A 16,677-nucleotide genomic window follows, 5' to 3' on the forward strand; every position below is an offset into this window, starting at 1 on the left:
ACATTTTATTTTATACTGCATAGTGTGCAGAGTGCACGTTGCACTCTGAAGGTGCAGTTGGTCCAGTAAATGAGCAGAAGCTCTGCTGACTTCCATCATCCAATCTTGTGCAAGCAAAAATTGTATTTTTTATATTTTCCTTGCACATGATTAGATATTCTTTGCAAAGTGAAGCTTTACCTCATTTACTAAGCTCTGTAGCATCTACACTTGTAAAGTGCACAGTCTATTTGCCTTTAGTAAATTAACCCCAGAGTGACGGTTGTTTGGAGTCAGATTTGAGGTGTTTAGGCTCTTTTACACCTGCGGCAAGGACTGCCGCTCCTATGAAAAGTGATCAGTTCAGGTCACTGTTCTAAGGTGTTTGTAAGGCGGTGAGGAGCTGATACGTTGTGTTTTAACCCCATAAATGCCACAATTCCGCTTTGCATTGCACGCGGTTGCGGGCGAGTTGCAACACAACCCCATTTATTTGAATGGGTTGCATTCGGAGGGCCTGTAAAACGCAAAAGAAGATATAATTTCTGCTGTGGCAAAGCATCCCAGCTGTGGCATATGTACACCCGGGGCAGATGTCTTTTCAGCTAAAGGGTGAGAGGTCAAAGGGTGGAGGGGCTGGGGTAAAAACGCAGCTCAGGGTTTTGCTGTCCCTTTGCCCACAAGTGTAAATGAGCCCTTCGAATGGCGCAGTTAGGGAGCGATAAGTGTTAGATTTAATATCAGGGGTGGTTACAGGGTTACAATTTTCGTGACAGATTCGGCAGATTACTTTAAGTAGAAACTGCTTTATTAGCAATGAAAACTTTGTGAACAGATCATCCCTGTGGGAATAATAGAAAAACCTGATTTCATTTTTTTTTCCTATTCTAACCCCTGAAGATTAGTAACTTCATAACAAACGTATGTGGGCTAAACGGGAAGTTTTTTTATACTTCTTCTTTTCGCCTTAAAGTGGCGTTTGTCATATGATGAAATGTCAGTACATATTAGTTAATGTGTGGAGTTCGGATATTATTTATACGTTATTAGACATGAACTTTCAGCAGGCGAATGCAGTGTGTGCGCAGTTCATGCGGAGTGTCTTCTGTAGTGTAAATTGCCCCCAGACTCCTCGCCCTGCTACACAATACCCCCTTCCCCCCCTCCTCCTCCTCCTCCGCTGACAGTCCTCCATGTTCAGCGCACACACGCTAGCAACGCACAATGCACTCTTGGCGTCAACAAGAAGCACTTTAAAAACCGGAACACTTATGTGAATTTCTTGCCAAAAAAATCCTTGACTCCGATTTTGTTTGTTACTCCAAAAATATGTTTTCGGAGGTTGCTTGTAATTGCTGTGAGCCGTGTTTTTCAGAAACAGGAAGAGTCGATGCAAGGTGTCATATCGCCAGATGACGGCGGAGAAATAATATTATCAAAGCCTGCGAGCTGCCGGAGGTTAAATAGAAAGCTTTAAAGATAAACTAGTTATTACTGCAAGCGTTACCTAAAATTAAATTTCAGAATGCTTTTCCATATTTGCAGGATTGTAATTTAAAGGCGTATTTGTAAAGTCTCCCTATTTATTTACTACAGGCATTTATATAGCAGCACTTTCCTTTTGTACACTAATATCAGTCCCTGCTCTTAAAGAGCATACAATCTAAGGTCCCTAACCCACATACATACCTACACATACAGGGGCCAGCTCAGACAACTAAATAACCAGAATGTCCTTGGATTGTGAGATGACATGCAAACTCCATGCAGACAGCGTCATGATTGTAACTGTGAATTGAGGACTCTAGCACTGCAAGGGAGGAGTGACATATTCTTCCAGTCAGTCTCTGCACCAGAGGAGCTTACATTCTAATGTCCCACCACAGTCACACACTATTATTATACACTTTTATAACTTTCCTTTCCTGATTGAGTTATGTGGGGTAGTCATATGGGGCCTTTCAAACTTGCAACTTAAGCCGCGTACACACGTAGCGTTATGTCCGACGTACTTAGTCTGGCGGACTTCCCGCCAGACTGTCCGTCGGACTTTCCGAACGGGCTACTTGCCAACACACGGCACTTTTTGAGCGGACTAATACGGCGTACTAAGTCCGCCGTACTATCTGCCCTACTTTTGAAATGAACGGACTCGCCCACACACGCGGAGGAAAGTCCGCTCATTTCGAGCGCGTCTCCAGGTAGGTGGGGCCCGCGAAGGAGACGTCGCTGGCCCCGCCGCCTGGTATGGACTTAAAGGGGAACCCCAACGCCGCAAAAAATCGGCGTGGGGGTCCCCCCCAAGTCCACAACAGACCCTTGTCCGAGCACGCTACCTGGCCGGCCAGGAAAGAGGGGGCGAGCAAGCGCCCCCCCCTCCTGAGCCGTACCAGGCCGCGTGCCCTCAACATGGGGGGTGCCTTGGGGAAGGGCGGGGGGCTTATCGGAATCCAGGAGCCCCCTTTAATAAGGGGGCCCCCGGATACCGGCCCCCCACCCTATGTGAATGAGTATGGGGTACAATGTACCCCTACCCATTCACCTGTAAAATAAAAGTACAAAAAAAACACAACACACGAGATAAAATACCTTATTGCACAGCTTCGGGGGTCTTCCGTCTTCGGGGGTCTTCTCGCCGGACTCCTCCGCTATCTTCTTGTAGCTCTTTTGCTAGCGGAGGAGTCCGGCTTTCTTCCTCGCCGCCGGCCTCTTCTTCCGACTTCGGAGGTCTTGTCCCCCTCTTCGGTTCTTCTGCCGGGCCACCGCGCCTTCTTATAGCTCTTTTACAGGCGGTGGCCCGGTCTTCTGTCGCCGCCGCCTTCCGTTCTTCTTCTTCTTCTTCTTCTTCTTCTCCTGGAGATGTTGACTTTGTTATGTTTTTTTCGGCGTTGGGGTTCCCCTTTAAGTCAATACCAAGCGGCGGGGCCAGCGACGTCTCCTTTGCGGGCCCCGCCTACCTGGAGACCAGCTCGAAATGAGCGGACTTTTCTCCGGGCGGGAAAAGTCCGCTCATTTCAAAAGTACGGCGGACTAGCATACACACGGCCGGATTGTCTGCCGAAATGCGAGTCCGCCGGGAAGATTGGAGTGCAACACGGCATTCTAAGTCCGCCGTACTTTCGGGTCAAAAAAGTATTGCAGAGGCTACACACGGGGGGATTGTTTGGCGGACTTGAGTTTGCCGGACTTTTCCACCGGATTGTTTGATCGTGTGTACGCGGCATAACAAGCACAAATCTACCTGTATAGATTTCAATAAATCAGCTGACAGCCACCTCTCTTTTTCTCCCTCCCACGGCTTTCAGCTGCTTTATTGAAATCTACACAGGGAGATAGGTGCTTGTAACCATCCCCACTGCCACACTGATCACCCCTGACTGTCCCCTCTGTCCTCCTCCATGTTCCTAAGGTCCCCCCGCTATGTGCTACTCCAGTCCTCCTCTGTTCTCCTCCACTCCTTTTCTGTGTCCTTCTCTGCCCCCCCCCCCCCCTCCACTCGTCCTCCTCTCCTCCTTCGTGGAAGGAAGGAGCTGGTAAATCCGTCATTTACCAGACCCTTCCTTTTCCAAATGCACAGAGTCAGTGATTACTGACTGTCCGTTCATAAATGAGCACAGTAAACTATGTTTCTGATGCTTCAGTTTATGAATGAACAGGGGCCTCTGTCTCTTGTTCATTCATCTTTAGTGCACCTGAGGCTGCAGAGAAAGGGACTGGAGAATCTGTGTCCTTAGTCCCTTTCTCTGTCTCAAAGAGATGTCAGGGGTCTCACACTGACACTGTCCACCTCAGTATTCTATATAATCTATAGATTATATAGTAATCTATATATATATATATATCTATATACTGTATATCTATATATATATATCTAGATATATATATATATATATATATATATATATATATATAGAGAGAGAGATCTATATATACATAGATAGATCTATATATGGATCTATCTATATATATATAAAATTGTAAAAAAATAAAAACTACTGACACAGTCCACACCTCATCAGTGCCAACTATCAGTCCCCATCAGTGCTGCATATTAATGCTACTGTCACATGACAGTACTTGAAAGTAGAAGTATCGGTATTGTGCTCAGTCCTAAAAAAGTGGTATTGGTACAACCTAATGTGTGTGTATATATATATATATATATATATATGTAGAGGTGGCCTCACCACTTGGTTACAATCCGCCAATCACCTTGCCTCCAGACCCTCATCTATCAGTGAAGACAATGAACAGTCGTTTGCGCAGTTTCGTTATGTTTATTGCAGGATACAACTTGGGTGGAACAAGAGATGATATGAGATGAACATAGCATTTAGGCCGGGTTCACACTATAGCGATGCGGGAACGCCGCGAATCCGCGGTGTTTACCCGCATCGCACACCTCCCGCCGGCAGTTCACACTGCCCTATGCGGACGGCTGGGAGTGTCAATGTTATGTTAATGACACCCCCAGATCCGTCGGCATATCGCAGTGCGATCTGCCGACTCGCACAGGAATCGGATCGCATGGTGTGAACCCCCATGCGATCCGATTCTGTTGCGGACCCAAAAAAGGGTCCCGTGCGAGTTTGCTGCGGGAGCGCTGCGAATTCAGCCATACTATCTGTATGGCTGAACTCGCATCGCTACGGAGATCGGATGTGATTTGCTGTGCGAATCACATCCGAATCTCCCCCCGCAGCGGTGTGAACCGGGCCTTAGTGTAGTGCAAAACACTACTTGGCAGCCTTGGCTTAAAAATTGATGCACATCTAGTATTCCCAGTTTCCTTCTTCTGCAAAACTACTGAAACACTATTTCTTCACTTCCTTGTGACAAGAAAGAATCACTCTGAATAATTCCACCTTGCAGACTATAACGGTATTGCCTCAGTGAATCAAAGAACCAGAGGCCTACACAGCCTCTCCCTGATGGCTAAATGGATCAGACAGCCATACAGTCTTTTGGAAGGTATTACCACCAATGTGCTAACCAGACCAGAGGTATGCGGTACCTCCCCCCGACGGCCTGACACATGGTAATAGGCGGACTACTGTTCCCAGCCAATCATTTACTGTCAATGCTGCATTCCCCGGCCACAGCATTTTGCACTAGTCTTGATAACTTCTTCTCTCCTGTTCTGTTCACACTGACCTTTGGCTACTTGGCAACTCTGTGTCCCTGGTCACAGAATGCTGATCTACTCTCTTCTGTTTTACTGCTTCTTCTCCTGTACTGATCTTCTTCCTCATACAAGTCCTGTGTTCTCCGGTCATAGCAGCTTGATTCCCTTTCAGAGACAAAGATCTTTATCTAGGGTTCCCTCCTAGCAGTTCCTCCATTCCTCTTTCCCACTCGGCGCATCCCTGTGTGGGGATGCCCGGAACAGCAACTCAATACTCCATGCTGTCTTTTCCTGCACTTCAGAACTCCTCCCTGGCAGCATGTGACTCCAACACCAAAAGGTAATTGGTCACAGCTCCTCACATGAGCTGCCTGCCACTCAGACTTCAGGTCCAACCCCTATTCCAGAACCATCTCTCTGGAAGCAGTGGAGGCATCTCTGAACCAGAGTAGAGGTGACCACACCCACCACTGCACTGTACACTCCCAGTCCCAAAATCAAAACAGCTTGCCTAAATTTACCTGTACTTCCTAAACTTAGCAAAAATACTATTCTAGCACTATGTTTTTATTAAGTTGTATGTTTGTAAGATTTTTAATAAACAAAAATGTACCCTCTAATGTTCCTATCACAATTATTATTATTAATTTATATAGCTCTGTCATATATTGTAGTGTTGTAAAGAAGACATTCATTCATTCAATTCACATCAGTCTCTGTACCAGAGGAGCTTACACTGTAATGTCCCACTGCAGTCACACACTAATATTTGTATACATGTAGCGCTGGCTCCTATGGTTTTTTGAAAAGTTAATTTGCCTGAAACCACAGTTGGGTTTCGGGACTATTTCTCTAAATTTCTGGTTTCAGTACCAGTCCAGCTGGGTTGCACTGGGTTCACCTTGACCGCTGTCACCGCCGGCAAGAGTAGAAACGCAGTCTAGCTGGGTGTATTGAATGCCACTATTCTCTCGGAACCAGCCCAGTGGGAGTGTTTTCCTGCTGTGCATTCTGAGGGGTAGTATTTAAGGTACCGACGCCACGTGGTCCGGTGTTCCATCTTTGATTTTCTGTCTGTTTGCTTCTGGTGGTCCTCCTGACTCAGCCCCATGGCCCTCCTGGCCTGGGGTGCGGAACCATGCATCCTGAGTCTCGGGGCCGGCTGGCCGAGGCGACGCAACTGCAGGGACAGGCCCGAGTGAAGTTACGGGGCCTATTGATCCGAGGGTGGTCCGGTGCCATCTCATCCGAAGGGAGAGGACCAGCAACTGAAGAACCCCACAGGAGGACTCTTCAGGAAAAGGCCGTGCACAAGGCTGGCTTCTCTGAAGGAGCCTTGAGGCTTAGTTAAAGGACACAGCCTGGATCAACACTCATATGGTATCGCCTGATCAGCTGAGAGAGCCTGATACTGTATGTTAGCTCTCTAAATTTATCTACGTCCCTCAGTAACGCTCTAGTGTACCTCATAAGTCTGTGGCAGAGACTTTACTGAGCACCCCACCGGCTGCTAGGCCTAGTGAGAGCATGTCTATCCGGGAGTTGTTAAATTCAGTTGTGAAACGGTTGCTATTCTCTGGATTTTCTCTAAAGACTTACATTTTTTGCAATCTAAGTACCTGAACTCACTCCTAACCCTCTACCCTTTATTGAAAGACTCTGTTTCTGTTCTAAATAAATAACCCAAAAGAAGATTCAGTGTCAGTTTCCACATTCTTTGAGCCATCTACCACAGGAACCCCAAGACAGAGAAGCAAACAAGGAGGTAACGGTAAGCCCAAATAAAACCAGCAGCTCCTTTGGGGGTCAGTGCTACATACATATCTATAGCTCTGACATATTCCATAGCACTGTACTGTACAGAGAACACTGAGCCTGTCCAGTAGTCTTTGCGCCAGAGGAGCTTACACTCTAATGCCCCCCCACAGTCACACAATGTTATTATTATTATTAATTACTATAGCTCTGACATATTCCATAGTTCTGTACAGAGAACACTGAGCCAGTCACATCAGTCTCTGCACCTGAGGAGCTTCTCCACTAGGTGATGATGTTCTGTAGGGTGCTGTTGGCTCACTCTGCTTTGGTCTCAGCTGAGAGAAGCAGCAATCCTGGGGCCTGTCCTTCAGGATTTTCCCAGGTAAGCATGGACCATGTTGGGGAAGACGAAGGTGAAGGCTCTCCAGAGACACTGAGGCCTACACCATATGCTCAAGCTGCAGTGGATCCTGGGCCTGTCCCTATGCAAGAGGAGTCAGACTTTGTCACATTGCTAAAGAGGAACAGAAACTTGCTGTCATAAAAGAAGATCTCAGGAAAAAGAAATCCCTGCACAGTAAGTCTAGAAACAGTAAGAGGGAAGTCTCCAAGCTGAAGTTGGTTGCCTCTCTGAAGGAGAGCAGCGGTGTGTTCAGAGAAAAGTGTGAGAATGAGGAGAGATTCCACAGATGAAGGAAAGTGCCTGTGCAAGTACAAGCCAGAGGGTGGATGCCAGAGCAACGGCAACAGTATGGATGAGGGGTAAGGAAATGGCTTCACATAGTTACATAGTTAGGAAATAATCCAGGCCCTTCTTAAAGCAATCCCCTGAGCTGGCCAGAACCACCTCTGCAGGGAGTCTATTCCACATTTTCACAGCTCTTACCGTGAAGAAACCTTTCCGTATTTGGAGATGAAATCTCTTTTCCTCTAGACGTAAAGAGTGCCCCCTTGTCCCCTTTGTTGACTATAAAGTGAATAACTCGACACCAAGTTCACTATATGGACCCCTTATATATTTGTACATGTTGATCATATCCCCTCTTAATCTCCTCTTATCAAGAGTGAATAAATTCAGTTCCTGTAATCTTTGCTCATAGCTGAGTTACTTCATGCCTCTTATCAGTTTGGTTGCCCTTCTCTGCACTTTCTCCAGTTCCCCGATATCCTTTTTGAGAGCTGGTGCCCAAAACTGAACTGCATATTCCAGATGAGGTCTTACTAATGATTTGAACAGGGGCAAAATGATATCTCTCTCTCTGGAGTCCATACCTTTTTTAATACAGGAAAGGACTTTGCTTGCTTTGGAAACCGCAGCTTGGCATTGCATGTTATTATTGAGCTTATGATCTACCAAAACCCCCATATCCTTCTCCAGTATGGATTCCCCCAGTTGTACTCCCCCTAGCATGTATGATGCATGCATATTCTTAGCCCCCAAGTGCATAACCTTACATTTCTCAACATTAAACCTCATCTGCCACATAGTCGCCCAATTAGACAGAGCTTTGAGGTCGGCTTGTAAATTGGAGACATCCTGTAAGGACGTTATTCTACTGCATAGCTTGGTGTCATCTGCAAAGACGGAAATGTTACTTTTGATCTCAGACCCAATATCATTTATAAAGATATTAAAAAGTAAGGGTCCCAGCACTGAACCTTAGACCATTCAGAGAAAGAATCATTAACCACTACTCTCTGAATTCTGTCTTTTAGCCAGTTTTCTATCCATTTACAAACTGATATTTGCAAACCTGTAGACTTTACCTTACACATGAGCCCTGTGTGCGGAACAGTATTGAACAGTTTTGCAAAATCCAAGTATACCACATCCACCGCCACCCCTCTGTCCAAGGTTTTACTTACCAACTCATAAAAAGAAATCAGGTTTGTCTGACAACTTCTGTCTTTCATGAATCCATGCTGTCTGTTGCTTAAAATATTTTTTTCCTGCAAGAACTCGTCTATGTGGTCTTTTGTTAATCCCTCCAGTATCTTCCTAACTATAGAAGTTAAACTAACAGGTCTATAGTTACTTGGTAAAGACTTTGTTCCCTTTTTAAATATAGGCACCACATTGGCCCTGCGCCAATCCAGTGGTACTATTCTTGTCATTAATGAGTCCCTAAAAATTAAATACAATGGCTTTGAAATTACAGAGCTCAATTCTTTTAGGATCCATGGGTGGATGCCATCAGGTCCAGGTGCTTTATCCACCTTTATTCTGTCCAAATATTTCTGGACCATATCACTTTTGAGCCATTGTGGATTTGGGGCTGCGTCACTACCACCCCCATTATGGACATGAGCTCCCACATGCTCCTTTGTATACACAGAGCTGAAGAAAGTATTTAATAAGTTAGCCTTCTCTTTGTCCCCAGTCACCCACTCCAGATTATTTTGTAAAGGGCCTACATGCTCAGACTTGACCTTTTTACTATTAATATATTTGAAGAATTTTTTGGGGTTTGTCCTACTATCTTTTGCAATCTGTCTTTCATTTTGAATTTTTGCATCCTTGATATCCTTTTTACATATTCTGTTATATTCTTTGTAACATTTAAATGACACTAGCGTTCCTTCATTTTTATATTTTTTAAAAGCTCTTTTTTTATAGTTTATTGCTTTTTTAACTTTGGCCGTGAGCCACATTGGTTTTATTTTTAGCCTTTTAAACTTATTGCACATGGGAATATACTTTGCCGTGAGATCACAAACAGTCTTTTTGAAGAATTCCCATTTCTGTTCTGTGCCCATTGATGCCAATATTCTCTCCCAGTCTAGGTCCTGAAGAGCAGCCCTTATCCTTGGAAAATTTGCTTGAAATTAAGTGTTTTTATCTTTCCCGTATGTGATTTTTGCTTACAGCTAACATCAAATGAAATCATGTTATGGTCACTGCTACCCAGGTGTTCCTTTATCTGAATATTAGTAATACGTTCTGCATGGTTTGAGAGACATGGTGGCCCCAGTACTATCCCTGTCTCAGGATCTGTCATGTCTGAGTCAGTATCTGCCCCCCTCCCTCCCCAGAAGCCTAGGTCATCTCAGGGGGAGGTTGAGGAAAATGGCGGATTGCTGCAGGCCATTACAAAAATGGAATCTCCCTTGAGCAGAACAGACTCATCAAATGAGGATTATGATAAAGTAGTGCTTGCTGAAAATCTCTCTCAGTGTGTGCAGGACTTTCCTGAGATTGCACCTGCCAACAGATCCTTGTAATCAGCAGGGAATGCAGGATTAGCTGGCTGCAAGGAGTCCCACATGGACACTAACAGTGCGGAGCAGGAATGTCGCATGAACATTGAAACTGCAGAGCAGGAGGGCCGTATGAAAGCTGAAACAGCTGGTGATTTTTTTAAACAGAAGACTTTACTTGATAACGAACTGATGGTATCTGTGGTACATCTGGGACTATGGTGAGTGGGACTGTTGTGCTGGAGGGGAGGATCAAGTGGTGCGTAATTTACCAAACCAGATTTCAGAGGTTCCTATGCTGCCAGTTAATATTCCTATGTACCAGTTAATGTGTCATCTGTCCCAGTTATAAATTATGTTAAGGCTGTGTTGAGACAAAGTCATGCTGCTGGTGGTGGAAGAAATCCAGTTATTCGACTTTCACCTAACGCACCTCCTTCCATTAAACTCAGGAATGTTGTACAGCTCAGGTGGGAAGGAGGAGGTATTCCACATATCAGGAGGGAGGTTGTGGATAAGATCTTAGCCATGGGATTTAAGGCGGAAAATATTTAGGCTCTTATCAGCCTGGCTGGTTCCTTTTAATATGATTTGTCATTTGTGTGTCCAGAACCACTGGATCTGTTTTGGGAGTGTTATGAGCGTTTATATGGGGGCCAGCTGGAAGGGGCTTGTCCCCAAAGTTGTCTCATGACAGCCATTGATAAAAAATGTGACTATCCTGACAAGGAATGAGTCTATACCCCCCCACCCCCGAGGATTTATGGGTCTGGTTGAGGAGGTTTGATGAAATGTTGTGTCCCCTAATAAAGATTGTGGATGATAGAGGAATCTGGACGGGTAGGTGGTCAGTGTCAATGAGGTTGAGTGTCTGTGGGAATGTGGTCCAGCATTTGCCCTTCTCTGCATTTATTGGTAGAGATAGAATTACTGTCTTCTACCCTGGTCAACCTAAGGTGTGCCATAAATGTGGAGTCAAGGGACATTTCTCCTCTAACTGTCCAAAACAAAAGTGCTCTTTGTGTCAGTAACTGGGGCATCTGGCGAGGGACTGTAAGATCATTAAATGTAACCTATGTGATAAGGTTGGTCACCCATATAGCTGGTGCCCCGAGGGTTTGCACAATAAGCCAGAGTTGGTGGAGGACTTTTTCCTTCAGGATAGAGAAAAGTTTGGGTTGGTGGAGGTTGTACAAGGGAATCCTAGTGTCTATGTCCCGTCAGAATCTGTGTCTGTGAGGTCCTCTGTGGTGTCAGTGTCCCCCCAGTCTGTGGTTCCCCAGTCAGTGTCAGAAAGTGTGATTGTCAAGTCTGTGTCCGCACCTATTGTTTCTCCTAGTGTAGTGAAGGCAGCAGAGGGTGCTGGACCAGAATGTATGGTGGTGCCAACCCCTCCTCCTTGGCATAGCAGAAGTGCGGCTGGGGGTCGGCAGACACAGAGAGGTGGAGTGAGGGATGGATTGGATGATGGTGGGGGGGAGGTGGGAAGGGAATGAGGGTGGCTGGTGCAGAATGCAAGGTGAATGATGTGGAAGTCGGGGTGAATGATGTGGGGGGAGGGGTTAATGGGGGGGTTTGGAATCACATCCTGATGGCGATTAAATCTCAAAAGGTTACTTAGCCTGGATTGTGTTTAAGTTGAGGTTCCGGGTTTGTAGTCTCTTTTTGTTGTCATTAAAATATGTTTCTTAATATTTTATATTGTCAGGAAACGGTTTTCTTTACTTGCTGATGTAAGTAAGCTTTTTTGTTTAATTGTTGTTTATTTTTGTGTAAATATGTTTTTATTAATAATCTGTAGGTTTGTATGATTTTTTAATTAAAAAAATTACACTCTTATGTAGCCACCACAGTCACACACAGTAAATCCAGTTTTGGCTGAATCCAGTTAACCTACTGGTATGTTGTGGATTATGAGTGGATTGCAGAGAAACCGGATGATTCCAAAAATCACCATGCAAACATACAAACTCCATGTTCTTATAGAGAATCGTGCCCTGGATTTCAGTGCCACAAGGTGACATTGGGTGATGGCACAAAGGATAATTTCTCAAAGTGCTGCCAGGAAGATAAAGTTAATAAGTACATACATACTGATTTTCTAGAGATATATATTTCACCTTCCTCCCCATATCCTGGTTACCATTGTCATCCACTGAAAGAGAAGTACGTACCTGACAGCATTTATATAAGATAAACAATATACAGTATAGTCCTCCAGTGACATCAGCTCTATTCAGAGGAGACAATAGCTGTGTTATGGAGTGCTTACAATATATCAAATACACAATCATCAGACAAATAGAACAGCTACATATTGTGAGAAGAATAGCTTATATAAAGAGAGAGAGGTGTAAGTCACATCCACTCTCTGCACATTTGCAGCCTCGCAGCAGGGATTAACAACAAGTCCCAGCATGCCATAACACTTTACAACGCAGAGGGCTGCAACTTGTTTTTTTTTTTTTTTATTATGTACTAGAACATGTTTGGTTAACCAACCATGAATATAGGTTATTTTAGCTAAAACAATGACATTTCAGGTAAGGCTAAATGCTGTTTTAGGTATTATCTGCCTGATAGAACAGCTCTGATATATTCTGCAGTGCTGTACACAGAACATTGAGCCAGTCACATCAATCTCTACACCAAAGGAGTTGGCACTCTATTGTCTCACCTCAGTCTCTGCACCAAAGGAGCTTACATTCTAATCTCCTCATCGCAGTCACACACTGTTTTTATACATTTATATAGCTCTGACATATTCTGCAGTACTGTACACAAAACACCAGTCACATCAGTCTCTGCACCATCAGTCTCTGCACCAGAGGAGCTTCTCCACCAGGTGGTGCTGTTCTGCAGGGTGCTCTTGGCTCACTTTACTGTGATCTCAGCTGAGAGAAGCAGCAAGCCTGGTGCCTCTCATGCAGGCTTTTCCCAGGCAAGCATGGACCCTATTGGGGAAGACAAAGGTGGAGGCTCTCCAGGGTTACTGGGGCCTACTCTATGTGCTCAGACTAGAATGGATCCTGGGCCTGTTCCTATGCAAGAGGAGTCCTTAACAGTCTTCCAGGATAAAGTGGTGAACAGACTTCACCGCATTGCTAAGGAGGAACATAAACTTTCTGTCATGAAAGAAGATCTCAGAAAAAAGAAATCCCTGCATAGTAAGTCTGGAAACAGTAAGAGGGAACTCTCCAAGCTGAAATCTCTGGAAGAGGCATTGAAAAAGCAGGAAATGTTGGTTGCCTCTCTGAAAGAGAGCAGCGGTGTGTTCAGAGAAAAGTGTGAGATTGAGGAGAGATTCCAACAGATGAAGGAGAGTGCCTGTTCCAGTACCAGCCAGAGGGTGGATGCCACAGCAATGGCGACAGTATGGATGGGGGGTAAGGAAGTGGCTTCATATGGTGAGCCCAGTACTACTCTTCCTGTCTCAGGATCTGTTCCACCTAAGTCAGTATCTGCCCCTCTCCCTCCTCAGCAGCCTGGATCATCTCAGGAGGAGGTTGAGGAAAAAGGCAGATTGCTGCAGGCCATTACAGAAATGGAATCTCCTTTGAGTGGTACTGACGCATCAGATGAAGATCATGGGAATGCAGGAAGAGATGGCATGTATCTGCACAGAGAAGTTTCTGCTGGCTGTGAGGAGTCCCACATGGACACTTACAGTGCAGAGCAGGAATGTCGCATTAACATTGAAACTGCAGAGCAGGAATGTCGCATGAACATTGAAACTGCAGAGCAGGAGCACCGTATGAACGCTGAAACAGCTAATGTTTTCTGGGACTATGGTGAGCGGGACTGTTGTGCTGGAGGGGAGGAGGGAGGTTCAAGTCTTGGATAATTTACCAAACCAGATTTCAGAGGTTTATATGCAGCCAATTAATATTCCTATGCAACCAGTTAGGAGTTATGCTAAGGCTGTGTCGGGACAAAGTTATGCTGCTGGTGGGGCAAGGGAGCCAGTTGTGTGACTTTCACCTAACGCACTTTCCATTAAACGCAGGAATGTGGTACAGCTCAGGTGGGAAGGAGGAGATATTCCACCTATCAGGCGGGAGGTTGTGGATAAGATCCTAGCCATGGGTTTTAAGGCAGAGGATATTTATGCTCTTATCAGCCTGGCTGGTTCCTTTGAATATGATTTGTCATTTGTGTGTCCAGACTTGCTGGATCTGTTTTGGGAGCGGTATGAGCATGTATATGGGGGCCAGCCGGACTGGAAGGGGCTTGTCCCTAAAGTTGTCTCAAGACAGCCCTTGATAAAAAATGTGACTATCCTGACAAGGAATGAGTCTATACCCCCCATGGATTTATGGTCTGGTTGAGGAGGTTTGGTGAAACGCTGTTTCCCCTAAAAAAGATTCTGGATGATAGAGGAATCTGGACGGGTGGGTGGTCAGTATCAGTGTGGTTGAGTGTGTGTGGGAATGTGGTCCAGCATTTGCCCTCCTCTGCCTTTATTGGTAGAGATAGAATTACCATCTTCTACCATGGTCAAGAGACATTTCTTTTCTAAATGTCCAGAACAGAAGTGCTCTTTGTGTCAGGAACTGGGGCATCTGGGAAAGGACTGTAACATCAATAAGTGTAACCTATGTGATAAGGTTGGTCACCCTTATAGCCGGTGCCCTGAGTCTTTGCACAATAAGCTAGAGCTAGTGGAGGAATTCTTCCGTCCGGAATAGAGAAGAGTGTGGGTTGGTGGAGGTTGTACCAGGGGATCCTAGAGTCTGTGTCCCTTCAGAATCTGTGTCTGTGAGGCCCTCTGTGGCTTCAGTGTCCCCCCAATCTATGGTTCCCCAGTCAGTGTCAGAAAGTGTGGTTTTCTAGTCTGTGTCCGCACCTATTGTTTCTCCTAGTGTAGTGAAGGCAGTGGAGAGTGCTGGACCAGAACGTATGGTGGTGCCAACTCCTCCTCCTCGACGTGGCAGAAGTGTGGCTAGAGGTCGGCAGACACAGAGGGATGGAGTGAGGAATGGATTGGATGATGGTGGGGAAAGGGAATGAGGGTGGCTGGTGCAGAATGCAAGGTGAATGATGTGGAAGTCGGGGTGAATGATGTGGAGGGAGGAGTTAATGGGGGAGTTTTGGAATTGCATCCTGATGGCGATTAAATCTCAAAATGTTTCTTAGCCTGGATTGTGTTTAAGTTGAGGTTCGGGGTTTGTAGTCTCTTTTTTGGTGTCATTAAAATATGTTTCTTTCTATGTTATCTTGTCAGGAAACTGTTTCCTTTACTTGCTGATGTAAGCATGCTTGTTTTTGTTTAGTTGTTCATTTTTGTGTTAATATGTTTTTATTAATGAGCTGTATGTTTGAATGATTTTTTAATAAACAAAAATGTACACTCTTTTGCCTCACCTCAGTCTCTGCACCAAAGGAACTTACACTCTAATGTCCTCATCACTGTCCCACACCATTATTATTATACATTTATATAGTTCTGACATATTCTGCATGCTGTACAGAGAACATTGAGCCAGTCACATCAGTCTCTGCACCAGAGGAGCTTACACTCTAATGAATGAATGAATTAAATACTTGTATAGCGCAAAATGCGAACTGAATCGCCTCTAGGCGCTGTGGCGAGCTTTGATCATCTGCTAAAAGAGGAAGGTCTTGAGTTTTTTCCTAAAAGCCAGGTGATTTTCTTCCAGGCTGATGTTGATTGGTAGAGCATTCCATAGCCGAGGCCCTTGGACAGCGAATCCCTGATCACCCTTGGATTTATACCTGGCTTTGGGCACAAGGAGGAGGTTTTTGTTGGCTGATCGAAGACTGTGGTTTGGTGTATAATGATTTATTTTCTCCATTAGGTATTGCGGAGCTTCTCTATGCACGCATTTGTGGGTGAGGTAAAGGGTCTTGAACGTGATCCGATTTTTTACGGTTAGCCAATGTAAGCTCCTCAGTGAAGGAGAGATGGATTCCCAGTTTTTTTTTCCTGTTATCAGCCTTGCCGCCGTGTTTTGGATCAGTTGTAATCGCGCAAGTTGATATTGTGGTAATCCTATGTAAAGCGAGTTTGCGTAGTCCAGTCGTGAATTAATGATTGTTCCAACTACCACTGCTTTGTCATTCTTTGGAATAAAAGGGATGAGTCTGCGAAGCATGCGCAGCAGATGGTGAGATCGACTGACTACAGATCCTATTTGCGCATCCATTGACATTTGTGCGTCTAAAATAACCCAGAGACTCTTCGCTTTGGTCTTTGGGGAGATAGTCTGCCCAAAGACGGTTCGTGGAGACCAGGAGGTTTTGGTTGCGGGCTTATGATTTGGGTGTAAGATAAGAAGCTCTGTCTTTGATTCGTTCAGCTGGAGGGAGTTGGTGGTCATCCAGTCCTCTATTGATTTGAGGCAGTTTTCAAGTTGTTGTTGGTGATCTTTTTTTCCATTGATCCGGAAATAAAGTTGCGTGTCGTCAGCGTAAGAGTGGAAGCAGAGATCTGAGCATCTGATGATTTGAAGGAGTGGGCGAATGTAAATGTTGAAGAGAACGGGTGACAAAGGAGAGCCTTGAGGGACTCCGCAGGTGACTGCCCAAGTTTCGGAGAGGAATTTTCCTAGTTTCACTGTCTGTGACCGATTTCCTAGGAAGGACGCGAACCATTG

This window comes from Lithobates pipiens, unplaced genomic scaffold (assembly GCF_037356315.1).
Source record: "Lithobates pipiens isolate NorthernLeopardFrog02 unplaced genomic scaffold, aLitPip1_a1.2 Scaffold_8, whole genome shotgun sequence".
Classification (NCBI taxonomy): Eukaryota; Metazoa; Chordata; class Amphibia; order Anura; family Ranidae; genus Lithobates; species Lithobates pipiens.